This window comes from Panthera tigris, chromosome B3 (assembly GCF_018350195.1).
Source record: "Panthera tigris isolate Pti1 chromosome B3, P.tigris_Pti1_mat1.1, whole genome shotgun sequence".
In the NCBI taxonomy this organism is placed as follows: Eukaryota; Metazoa; Chordata; class Mammalia; order Carnivora; family Felidae; genus Panthera; species Panthera tigris.
The window spans coordinates 52,358,414-52,371,803 of record NC_056665.1 but is presented as its reverse complement, the minus strand read 5'-3'; the positions used below and the strand labels follow the sequence as shown (position 1 = coordinate 52,371,803).

The following is a 13,390-nucleotide window of genomic DNA, read 5'->3' as shown; positions in this document are numbered from 1 at the left end:
GCTCTGACAGCAGTGAGCCCAATGTAGGATTCAACCTACCAATCAAGGTCATGACCTGATCCAAAGTTGGATGCTCAACCAACTGAGCCACCTTGTGCTCCAAACTCTAGCTAAGTTTTATATGAAAATCAGGAACCAAATAGATTCTGAAAATCTAGGTATTCTTCATTATTTGAACTTAGGCTATCTGAATTTAAAAAGTGCATAAATACTGATAACAAAGAATGTTTCATTTGTAACATATACAACCAACCAAAGGTTAATATCTAGAATATTTGAAAAGCTAACTCCTACATAACAACAAAAAAACACAAATACCTCAATGGCATAACTAGAATTTTATAGAAGAAAAAAATCTTAGTGGTAAATAAACATGTGAAAAATGCTCAACCTCATTAATAATCAGAAAAATTCACCTTAAGGCCACAAAGAGTAACTATTTTATATTCATCAGATTGGCAAAAGTTTGGCAAGACCAGTTATTGGTGAAGGTAGGATTCTATGCAGTGCTAGGACAAGTACAATTGGTACAATCACCTTGAAAAGCACTCTACCATTATCTTGCAAAACTGTACATGTTCATTTCTACAAATCAGAAATTCCAAAACTAGAAACTGTATATGCCCTGTTGAAAACCTTGCACCTATACACCAGGAAACATGAGAATGTCCGTTGTAGCAATGTTCAGAATAACAAAAAACAGATGAAACAATTACACATCAAAAGCAGAATAGAAAAGCAAATTGTGCTAAACTTATATAATTGCATGAACAGCTTTTTTGAGAAATAAGTCACATGCCATACAATTCATCCATTTAAAGTATGTGAGTCAATGGTTTTTTGCATATTCATATAACATTAGCTTTTTTTTAGTTGTGGTAAAATATATAAAACATAAAATTAATTACTTAAAAAATGTTTTTGATATTTATTTTGAGAGAGAGAGAGAGAGAGAAACAGAGCATGATTGGGTAGGGGCACAGAGAGAGGGAGACACAGAATCTGAAGCAGGCTCCAGGCTCTGAGCTGTCATGACAGCACAGCGCATAACGTGGGGCTTGAACTCATGGACCGGAAGATCATGACCTGAGCCGAAGTCAGATGCTTAACCAACTAAGACACCCAGGTACCCCTAAAACTAACTACTTTAGCCATTTTAAGAAAGATTTTAAGTAAGCTCTACACCCTGTGTGGGGGTTGAACTCATGACCCTGAGATCAAGACTCACATGCTTTACTAAGTGAGGCAGCCATATGTGCCCACTTTAACCATTTTTAAGTATACAGTTTGGTAGCATTAATTACATTCACAGTGTTGTGCAACCATCACCACTGTCTATTTCTAAAACCTTTCATCACTTCAAACAGAAACTGTAACAGCTAAGCAATATCTCCCCATTTTTGCCTTTCCCAGTCCCCAGTCACCTCTAATCTACTGTCTCTATGAATTTGCCTATTCTAGATATCTCATGTAAGTAGAAACTTAGAATATTTGTCCCTTTGTGTCTGGCTTATTTTACTTAGCATAACATCCTGAAGGCTCATCCATACTGTAATATGTATCTGAACTTCATTCAGATGAACCTAGAGGGTATTATAAGTAAAATAAGACAGACTAAGAAAGACAAATACCATATAATTTCCCTTATATGTAGAATCTAGGAAAGAAAGAAAGAAAGAAAGAAAGAAAGAAAGAAAGAAAGAAAGAAAGAAAGAAAGAAAGAAAGAAAGAAAGAGAAAGGTAGGAAGGAAGGAAGGAAGGAAGGAAAACTCATAAATACAGAGAACAAACTGGTGGTTACTAGAAAGGTGGGCATGGGGGATGGATGAAATAGGTAAAGGGGATTAGGAGGTATAAATCTGCAGCTCTAAAGTAAACAAGTCACAGAAATGAAAACCAAAGTATAGGAAATAAAGCTAATAATACTGTATTAGGCTGTAAGGTGACAGATGGTAACTACACTTACCGTGAACACTGGGTAAAGAATTGTTGAATCACTATGTTGTACACCTGAAACTAATATAACATTGTCAAATACATTTAAATAACAAAAATATTTTTAATAGAACTTCATTTCTTTTTATGGCTGAAAAATATTCCATTGTATGGATATATCACATTTTGTTTTTCCATTTATCTGTTGATGAACAATTGGGTTGTTTCCAACTTATGGCTATTGTAAATAATGCTGCAATGAACACTGATATATAAGTATCTGTTCAAGTGCTTTCTTTCAGTTTCTCTGGACAGATACTCCGGAGTGGAATTGCTGGGTCATATGGTAATTCTATGTTTAGGTTTTTGAGGAACCACCTGTTTTTTATAGCCCTTGTAGCATTTTACATTCCCACTGTTAACATGCGAGGGTTCCAACTTCCCCACATCTTTGCCAACAAATATTTTTTCCTCACTCTGTGGCTTGCCTTTTCAATCTTTTGACAATGTCCTTCTGAGAGCAGAGGTTTTCAACTTTAATCAAGTGCAACTTACCAATTTTGTCTTTCATGGATCTACTGTTGGTGTTGTCTAAAAAGTCCTTGCCAATTTCAAAGTCACCTAGATTTTTTCCTATGTTATCTTCTAGAAGTTTCGTAGTTTTGTGTTTTGTATTTAGATCTCTCATCCATCTTGAGTTAATTTTTGTGAACAGGAAAAAGTTGGAACACTTTTGGGTGTTCAATTGGGTGTCCAATTGTTCCAGCACCATTTGTTGAAAAGACTATCTTTTTTTTTTTTTAATTTCTTTTAATGTTTACTTATTTTTGAGAGAGAGATACAGTGTAAGCAGGGAAGAGGCAGAGAAACAGAGGGAGACACAGAATCTGAAACTGGCTCCAGGCTTCAAGCTGTCAGCACAGAGCCCAATGTGGGGCTCGAACTCATAAGCCATGAGATCATGCCCTGAGCTGAAGTCAGACACTCAACCAACTGGGCTACCCAGGCGCACCAAGGCTATCCTTTCTTCATTAAATTTCCTTTGCTTCTTTTTCAAAGATGAGATAACCATATTTGTGTGAGTCTATTTCTGGGGTCTCTGTTCTGTTCCATTGATTCATTTGTGTTTCACCAATACCACATTATCTTGACTACAGTAGCTTTATAGTAATTCTTGAAGCTGAGTAGTGTAAGTCCTTTGACTTTGTTCTCCTTCAGTATTGTATTGGCTATTCTGGATCTTCTGTCTTTCCATATAAATTTTGGATTTTTTTTTAAGTTTATTTATTTATTTTTAGGAGGGGAGGGGCAAAGAGAGTGGGAGAGACAGAATCCCAAGCAGGCTCTGTGCTCTGAGCACAGAGCCCGACATGGGGCTCAATCTCACTAACCGTGAGATCATGACCTGAGCCAAAATCAAGAGTCAGATGCTTAACCAACTAAGCCATCCAGGCGCCCTTTTCCATATAAATTTTGGAATCAGTTTGTTGACATCTACAAAATAACCTGCTGGGATTTTGATTGCATTGCATTAAATCTACAGGTCAAACTGAGAAGAATGGACATCCTAACAATATTGAGTTTTTCTCTCCATGAACATGAAATATCTTGTCATTTATTTAGATCTTCTTTGATTTCTTTCATCAGAGTTTTGTTGTTTCCTCTCACATAGATATTATAAATATACCTAAGTATTTTTTCTTTCTTTGCTTTTTTTTTTTTAACATTTATTTTTGAGACAGAGAGAGACAGAGCACGAACAGGGGAGGGGCAGAGAGAGAGGGAGACACACAGAATCTGAAACAGGCTCCAGGCTCTGAGCTGTCAGCACAGAGCCCGACGCGGGGCTCGAACTCACGGACTGTGAGATCATGACCTGAGCCGAAGTCGGACGCCCAACCGACCAAGCCACCCAGGCGCCCCATCTTTCTTTGTTTTTTTGTGGGGAGGAGGGTACTAATGTAAATGGTGTTGCATTTTAATTTCAACTTCCGATTATAGGAAAGCAATTGACTTCTGTATATCGACCTTGTATCTACAACCTTGTTATAATGACTTAGTAGTTCCAGGGTTAATTTGTTTGTTTTTTCGATGATTATTTGGGATTTCCTACATAAAAACTATGCATCTATAAACAAAGACAGTTTTACTTTTTCCTTCCCAATCGGTATATAACCTTCCCCCAACCCTTCTTCTCACATTGCATTAACTACGACTTCTAGTCAATGTGGAATAGAAATGGCAAGAGGAGGGACACCTCAGTGGCTCAGTCAGTTAAGCATCCAACTTTGGCTCAGGTCATGATCTTGAAGTTCTTGAGTTCGAACCCCAAGTCAGCCTCTGTGCTAACAGCTCAGAGCCTGGAGTCTGCTTCAGATTCTATGTCTCCCTCTCTCTCTGCCCATTCCCCACTCACACTCTCTCTCTCTCTCTCTCTCTCTCTCTCAAAATAAACATAAAAAAAAAAAAAAGAATTGGCAAGAGGAGACAACCTTGCCTAGTTTCTGATCCTAGGGGAAAAGTATCTCACTTCTCATCATTAAGTATCATGCGATCTGTATTTTTTTTTTTTTTTAGCCGTTGTTTTTCATATTAAGGAAGTTCCCCTCTATTCCTAGTTTTCTGGGAGCTTTTTATCATGAATGAATGTTGAATTTTGTTCAATGCTTTTTCTGTATCTATTGATATGATTACATGATTGTTTTCTTTAGCCTGTTGATTTAATGGATTGCATTAGTTTTTTTGAATGTTGAACCAGACCTGCATACCTGGAAAAAATCCCACTTGGTCATAATGGATCATTCTCCCTATACATTGTTAGATTCAATCTATTAATATTTTGTTGAAGACTTTTGCCTCTATTTTTATGAAAGATATCAGTCTGTAATTCTTTTCTTGTAATGTCTTTGGTTTTGTTATTAGGGTAATACTGGCCTAACAGAATGAATAAGGAAGTATTCTCTGTGCTTCCATTTTCTGGAAGACATACAGAGAATTGGTATCATTTCTTTCTCAAATGCTTGGTAGAATTCACAGGGAAACCATCTAGGCCATGATAAAACTAATAAAGACTATAGTAGAAATAAATTAAATGGAGACTAGAAAAACAATAGAGAAAAGGGGGAAAAAAGTTGGTTCTTTGAAAAGATCAACAAAATTGACAAATCTTTAGCTAGACTGACCAACAGAAAAAGAGAAAAGAGTCACATACTAAAATTAGGAGTACAAGAGGGGACATCACCATTGACTTTACAGAAATAAAAAAGATAATAAATACTATGAAGAATTATATGCCAATAAATTAGATAACTTAGATGAAATGGACAAATTCCTAGGAAGACATAAACTAATGAAACTGACTCAAGAAGATATACATATTCTTTTTTTTAAGGTTATTAATTTTGAGAGAGAGTGTGCATGCAAGCAGAGGAGGGGCAGAGAGAGAGTGAGAGAGGTTCTACACTCTCAGTGCACAACCCAATGTAGGGCTCAAACCCATGAAACACAAGACAATGACCTGAGCCAAAATCAAGAGCCAGACCCCCAACCAACTGAACCACCCAGGTGTCCCTACATATTCTGAATATATGTAGAAAAAGCAAAGAGACTGAATTAGTAATTTTGAAATTTCCAACAGAGAAAAGCCAAGGCCGAAAGGCTTCATGAGTTAATTCTACTTAACATTTAAAGAATTAATACCAATTCTTCACAAATACTTCCAAAAAATAAGAGGGAATACTTTCTAAGTCATTCTATAGGGCCAATATTACTCTGATACCAAAACTAATTAAAGACATCAAAAGAAAACTACAGACCAACATTTCTCATAAATATGGAGGTAAAAATTCTCCGCAAAATATTAGCAAATCAAATCCATCAACATGTAAAAAGGATTATATACCATGGCCAGATGGGATTTAACCTAAGAAAGTTCATTGAACATCTGAAATATCAATATAATATACCATATTAATAAAACAAAGGGAAAACCCCACATGATCATCTTTATGGATACAGGAAAAAAATTTGGTGAAATCCAACACCCTTTCATGATAAAACTATCAAACAAAGTAGGAATAGGCAGAAACCTCAAACTGATAAAGGGTACTTATGAAAAGATACCATCAACAAAGTGAAAAAAAAGAACAATCCACAGAATGGGAGAAAATATATGCAAATCACCTGTCTGATAAAAGATATATAACCAGAACATATTAAAAAAAAATTTTTACAGATCAACAATAAGACAACCCAATTAAAAAGAGACATTAAGAAAATAATCCCATTTACAACTGCATCATAAAGAATAGAATACCTAGAAATAAATTTAACCAAGGAGGTGAAAGGCCTGCACTCTGAAAACTATAACACATTGAAGGAAGAAGGTGAAGATGACACAAATAAATAGAAAGATATGTTATGCTCATGGATTGGAAGAAATAATATTTTTAAAACATTTATACTGCCCAAAGTAATCTACAGATTTCATGTAATCTCTATCAAAATATTCATAGTATTTTGCACAGAACTAGAACAAAAAAATCCTAAAATATTTATGGAACCACAAAAGATTCCCAATAGCCAAAGCAATCTTGAGAAAGGCAAAGCTGGAGGGAGGTATCTATAATCCCAGATTTCAAACTGTACTACAAAGCTATTGTAATCAAAACAGTGCAGTATTGACACAAGAATAGACACATCGATCAATGGAATAGAATTGAAAGCCCAGAAATAAACCCATATTTATAAGGCCAACTAGTCTAGGACAAAGGAGGCAAGTACACTTGGAGAAAAAAAATCTCTTCAATAAATGGTGTTGGGAAAACCAGACAGCTACATGCAAAAGAATAAAACTGGGCCACTTTCTTACAGCATGCTCAAAAATAAACTCAAAATGGATTAAAGACCTAAATTTAAGACCTGAAACCATAAGACTCCTATAAGAAAAATAGGCAATAAACTCTCAGACATTAGCCTTAGCAATATTTTTCTGGATCCATCTCCTTAGGCAAGGCAAACAAAAGCAAAAACAAACAATTGAGACTACATCATACTAAAAAACTTTTGCACAGCAAACCATCAACAAAATGAAAACACAACTTTCTGAATAGGAGAAGATATTTGTAAATGCTATATCCAATAATGAGCTAGTAGTCAAAGAACATATAGAACTTCTACAACTCAACACTAAAAAAACAATTCAATTTAAAAATGGGCAGAGGACCCAAAGAGACATTTTTCTAAAGAAGACATACAGGGGCGCCTGGGTGGCTCAGTCGGTTAAGCGGCCAACTTCGGCTCAGGTCATGATCTCGCGGTCCGTGAGTTCGAGCCCCGCGTCGGGCTCTGTGCTGACAGCTCAGGGCCTGGAGCCTGTTTCGGATTCTGTGTGTCTCTCTCTCTGACCCTCCCCCGTTCATGCTCTGTCTCTCTCTGTCTCAAAAATAAATAAACGTTAAAAAAAATTAAAAAAAAAGAAGACATACAGATGACCGACAGACACGTGGAAAGATGCTTAACATCACTAGTCATCAGGGAAAGACAAATCAAAACCACAAGGAGCACCTCACACTAGTCAGAATGGCTAGTATCAAAAAGACAAGAAAAAACAAGTGTTGCCAAGGATGTGGAGAAAAGGGAAAACTTATGCACTGTTGGTGGGAATATAAATTGGTGCAGCCTCTATGGAAAACAGTACATGAAGGTTCCTCAAAAAATTAAAAATAGAAATACCACAAAATCCAGTAATTCCACTACTAGGTATTTACTCAAAGGAAACAAAAATACTAGTTCAAAAATAATATTCACCCCTATGTTTATTGCAGCATTATCTACATGAGTCAAGATATGGAAGCAACCTAGGTATCCATCAATAGTGAATGGATAAAGGAGATGTGGTGTATATACACAATGGAATATTACTCAGCCATAAAAAGAATGAAATCTTGCCATTCACGATAACACGGGTAGACCTAGAGAGTAGTGTGACAAGTAAAATAAGTCAGAGAAAGAGAAATACTATATGATCTCACTCACATGTGAAATCTAAAACACAAAACAAACAGAAACAAACTCATAAATTCAAAGAACTGATGTTTGCCAGAGAAGAGAGGTGTCAGGGGATAGATGAAACAGGTAAAGAGAATTACAAGGTACAAGCATCTGGTTATAAAATAAGTAAGTCACAGGATGAAAGTACAACATAGGGAATATAGTCAATAATATTGTAATATCTTTGTATGACAACAGATGATAACTAAATTTGTGGTGAACATTTCATAATGTATAGGATTGTCAAATCACTATGTTGTACACCTGGAAAAAAATGCAAAGGATTTGAATAGAAATATCTCCAAAGGAGATATAAAAATGGCCAATAAGCACATTAAAAAAATGCTTATCATTAGTCATTAGAGAAATGCACATCAAAATCACAATGGGCTACTACTTCACATTCACTGGAATGGCTATAATAAAAACAAAAAAGACAGACATTAGCAAGTGATGGCAAAGATATGGAGAAATTGGAACCCTCATACATTACTGGTAAAAATGTCAAATGGTTCAGCTGCTTTGGAAAACAGTTTGGCTGTTCCTCAAAATGCTAAAAATAAACTTACCACATGACCTACCAATTCTATACATACGTATATACCCAAGAGAAATGAAAACATGTCTATACAAAATGTACACAGATATGCATAGCAGCATTATCCATAATATCCAAAATGTGGAATCAACCTAAATGTCCATCAACTGACAAATAAAGAAAATGTGGCACATCCATAGAGTAGGATGTTATTTGGCCATAAAAAAAATAAGGTACTGGTATATGTTACAACATGGATGAACCATGAAACCATTATGCTAAGTGAAAGAAGGAGTCACAAAACACCACATATCTCATTTATGTGAAAAGTCCAGAACAAGCAAATCCAGAGAAGGCAAAATAGATTAGCAGTTTCCAGGGTCTGGCATTATGGGGGGAGGGGGAATAATGTCAGCTAATGTGCATGGGGTTTTTGGGGGGGATTTTGAAAATGTTCTAAAGTCAGATTGGGTGATAATTAACTCTGTGTATGTACTAAAAACCATCAAATTGTATATTTTAAAAAGGTGAATTTATCATAAATTAAATATATCTCAATGAAGCTGTTTTGAAAAATGTAGAGAGAATGGGTGCATCACCCAGCTTCAATCATTATCAACTCATGGCCAATCTTGTTTCATCTATACCCTGATGCTGCCACCCTACTACCACTCCCACACTGGATTATTTTTAAAGTACCCAGATATTATTTCTTCTTCAAATATTCAGTATTTTTTCACTAATATCCAGTAGTATCTTTCCAAAAGATAAGGACTCTTTAAAAACAATATGGTACCATTATCACATCTAAAAAATTTAAAATATCTTAATATAATCAAATATCCTATATTCTAATGTCCCTCAGTTCTCTCATAAATGTGATGTTTTAGACAGCTGCTTTGTGCAAATCAAGATGTACCACGCATTGTATTTCATTATTTGTCTCTTATGTTTCTATGTATCCATAAACTCTCCCTCTTTTATTTTTCTTGCAATTATTGAAGAAGTGGGTTGTCGTGTAGAGTTTCCCACATTCTGGATTTTGCTGATTGCATTCCTGTGATGTCATTTAACATGGTCACTATTATATAGTGATTCACTTCTAGATGCCTGCTGCCAGGTACACTATAAATGTGAATTAATTCATAGTGCATCAACATAGTTGCCACTCCTGCAGTGCTTACTAAGCACCATGTCCTTTGTAGCATCCTTGACACAAATTATCCTATTTAATCTGTATAACAACCCAATGTGGTATGTATTATTGTCCCCAGTCTAGAGATAAAGAAAATGAAGCTTAGAGAGGTTTAAAAAAATTGATCACAGTCAACCAGGCAGTAAATATTTGGGTTCAAACCCAGGTCTGTCTGATGTTATAACCCATACTTCTATCCATTATGTGATAATATCCCCATCTTTTGCCTGCGGCTGTAGTTGTTGTTTGCTTTTATTAACTGAGAAGCAGACCTTCAGTCCATTCAAAGAATTCACTTTTACCTTTCATTTGTAACATGTAGGATGGTTTCAGCTTGAAGTAACAGAAAAATCCATCTCAAACTGACTCATCAATACGGATATTATCTCATATAACAAGAAATCTACAAGCGGGGCAGCACCAGTTCTGATTGATTTACTGACTAAACAACAACATCACAGACCCAGGGTCATTCTGACTCTTTACTGTGCCATCATCGGTGTGCTGGCTTCCTAAAGGGCCACTTTCAGATAACACGGCCAGATGCAACAACATCAGTGGAGATGGTGGCATGTTTCCCTGTATGTCTCTGTTGAAGAGCAAGAAAATCTTTCCCAGAAGGCTTTCACAGACCTCTCCTCAGGTCTCACATACCAGAACTGGTTTGCATGCCCACCCCAACCTCTCACTGGCCAGTCAAAAGGATCTTGCCCATGATAGTTTAGGAGTGTACCTCTGAGATGGTAATAGGGTCACCTTCCCTAATAGGTAAACACACCTATACAGACTTCTGTAAAGAAGGAAGAGACGTGAATGGATGTTGAGTATCTGCTATATGTTCCTAATGAGATATACTACATATTGCATTGTGAATAATGAAGATATTTCATTATAACTGCCACATTTTTTGCTTTGTGTCAAGTGACATTTACTGTTGACATATCAGCTTCCTCACCTACACAAAAACATTAGATAAGATTATATGTAAGGTCCCTTCCAGCTCTACCTGTTTCAATTTTACATTTGCATTTTCTAAAAAGCAAGTTGAAAGTTAAACCTACAAGATATGGTCCAAAAATGATGATGGGTTTCAGCTGATAAGTCATAGGTATGACTGACATCCATTTTTCCCTTAAAAAGTTTTAGATGTAGATATTAGATTTAAAGAACTAAACAAACTAGAACTGATCATATCTTTCCATTAAGTTTCAACATTAAAAATAGAAAGGTTCATTGTTGTACCTTTCTGCCCCATCCATTAACATCTACTAGCTTCTAGCCCTCTTGGTACAGAGATTGCCTGGGTGGCGCAGTCGGTTGAGCGTCCGACTTCAGCCAGGTCACGATCTCGCGGTCCGTGAGTTCGAGCCCCGCGTCGGGCTCTGGGCTGATGGCTCGGAGCCTGGAGCCTGTTTCCGATTCTGTGTCTCCTTCTCTCTCTGCCCCTCCCCCGTTCATGCTCTGTCTCTCTCTGTCCCAAAAATAAATAAAAAACGTGGAAAAAAAATTAAAAAAAAAAAAAGAAGTTCTTTTTCACAACTTACTGTCTTTAATTTGGTGTCAGCATCCTCCTGGAGCTGGTGCATGGCTCTGGGACTGTCACAGAGCTCTAATATCTTTGCTTTGGTTGCCAACTATGACTTTAACTTAAGAAACCATTCCCATGCCTGCTTCCTGTCACAGTCATCATCTAAAGTAATGCTCCATTCATTTTATCACACGCAGACGTTTTCCTTGTGGGGAACCACAAGAAACCAAAAGAGAAAGATGGTACATCACTGAGTATCTTTCATATATCGAACCTTTTCTACTGTTTCTTCCAATCTGAATACAACTGTTTTATTATTTTCAGCTTACGCCTATCATCAACTTTCTCTGGGGAAACTGTTGGCTTGATCTGTAAGTAGTCCTGTTCTTATTTAACAGAGGCTATGACTTATGATAAATGCACAACATAAAAAAGTCAAAGATATCATGTCACATAGGATATGTGGAATAACAAATGACAAGAAAACTTGGGAACATGATTTCAGCTGATTTGGTCATGCCTCCATTTCATTTCACTCTTTCCAGATCAGATGTGTCATTCTGGTGAGGAGGCAGTCCATTAGTCCATTAGTTGATAGTGGAAATCCCACTGGTCTCTCAGTCAGTATCCCCTGTATGCCAATGTTCATCATGCTAGTTCCAAAAGCCTTAGAGAATTAACTTTGTTTTCTGATTCAGCCCACCTTCTGGAGGAAGGCATGGCCCTATTTTGAAATGTACAAAGGAAAGACAGGGCTAACCCTCTTCGGGGGCAGGGTGGAAGGAGAGAAGATAGGCTTAATGATCTACCAGGTGACCTTGAGTAAGTCATATCACTTCTCTGTGCCTCTAAGAAATCGGGGGAAAATCCTCATTCTGTATCTCACAGATTGTTGCCAAAATCAAGTAAGAACATTGAGTAGGGAAGTATTTTCACAAATGCAAAGTTGTGTTATTATTTTCAAATATGGAATTTCCTCTGTGGTTTTGTTTTTTGGTGGTTTGGTTTTGGGGTTTTTTGTTTTGGGGGGGTTTTGGTTTTTTCTTTTTTCCACATGATAACTGCACAAGTCATGCTAGATCATGATGCTGTTTCACCTCGATTCACCCTTTGCCTATTTCAGGCAGATTACACCAGCAATGCTGCATCCATCCCTTTGGTTTATTTCCCTTCCACCACATCCCTAAGATGCAAATCTCATCATAATGTAAAATACTGCATAGCAGCCACTTACAAAACTCAACATACTTTTACAGTTGAGATAAACGCTATATACAAGAGTTGCAGTAGAAGTATGCAAAAAGCATTCAAAAAGGAGAGACAGCACATCTAATTAGAGAAAGCTTCTGGAAGATAACCCCATTATGCCATATATTTGAGTAATTTCTGTCTTTGTCATATGTCACCCCACCCCACCCGACTTTCATGCTTCAGAGACAAGACTGTATTTTCTCTATCTTTGTAGCGCCCGAGAACCTGGCAGACAGCACTTTTCAGTACGTTCCGGGAGGAAGTTAACGGGCTGAAAGGCTGACAATAACAAGCTGAGCGGGTTTTAACATTTACCCAGCCCAATGAGGCTCACCTGTTTTTAACTTAGTATTGTAGGTAGGACTTTCCAGGCAAGAAGTGTGCCCGGGAACCCCTGTAACCCCCAAGGAAGGGACCTTTATTACGGGTGTGTTAAGTGCCTAACAGAGGTGCTTTCGTACACGCACCTAATATGGGTTTAGTCCTCACAATACCTGTTTAGGTTTTAAGCCTATTTTACAGATGAGGTTGCCAAGACTCGATAGGCAGAGTTTCTAGTCTCACATCTAGTAAAAGCCACTGCGCCTGCATGGGCTCTCCAACAACCTAACCCCAAAACTTTAAATCAGCCTTGCTAAACCCCACCTGTCTTACCTTAAGCCGTCCCTGCAGGCATCTACCCTAGCTACTCCTCCTTCCCGGGTCCCCGCCCTAGGCCCCAGTAAAGCCTGTAAAAACTCATGCTTTCGCGTAAAGATGCTCACTCACCCAACTGCTCCTCACAGGCTTGAAAAGCCTTTGCCACCCACCCTATCCGTAGCCCCGAGCTTCTCAAAAGAGGCTGCACAGCTTTCTCCCAAGGCTGAGGTCCTCGGCGCCTGCGGAGCTGGGA

General features: G+C 37.4%; 1 protein-coding gene across 3 annotated transcripts in view; it reads left to right on the top strand.

Annotated features, from left to right (window-relative positions):
• The window catches only part of TMOD2 (tropomodulin 2), a 66,421-nt gene that overhangs the window by 6,270 nt on the left and 46,761 nt on the right, over positions 1 to 13,390 (top strand). For 2 of the 3 annotated variants that reach the window (XM_007081852.3, XM_042988843.1), the window contains exon 2: positions 11,572 to 11,618. The exons of the other annotated variant lie outside the window; for it this stretch is intronic. The gene's annotated coding sequence lies outside the window, so the exon portion shown is untranslated. The remainder of the gene's footprint in view (positions 1 to 11,571; positions 11,619 to 13,390) is intronic. 3 annotated transcript variants of the gene reach the window in all.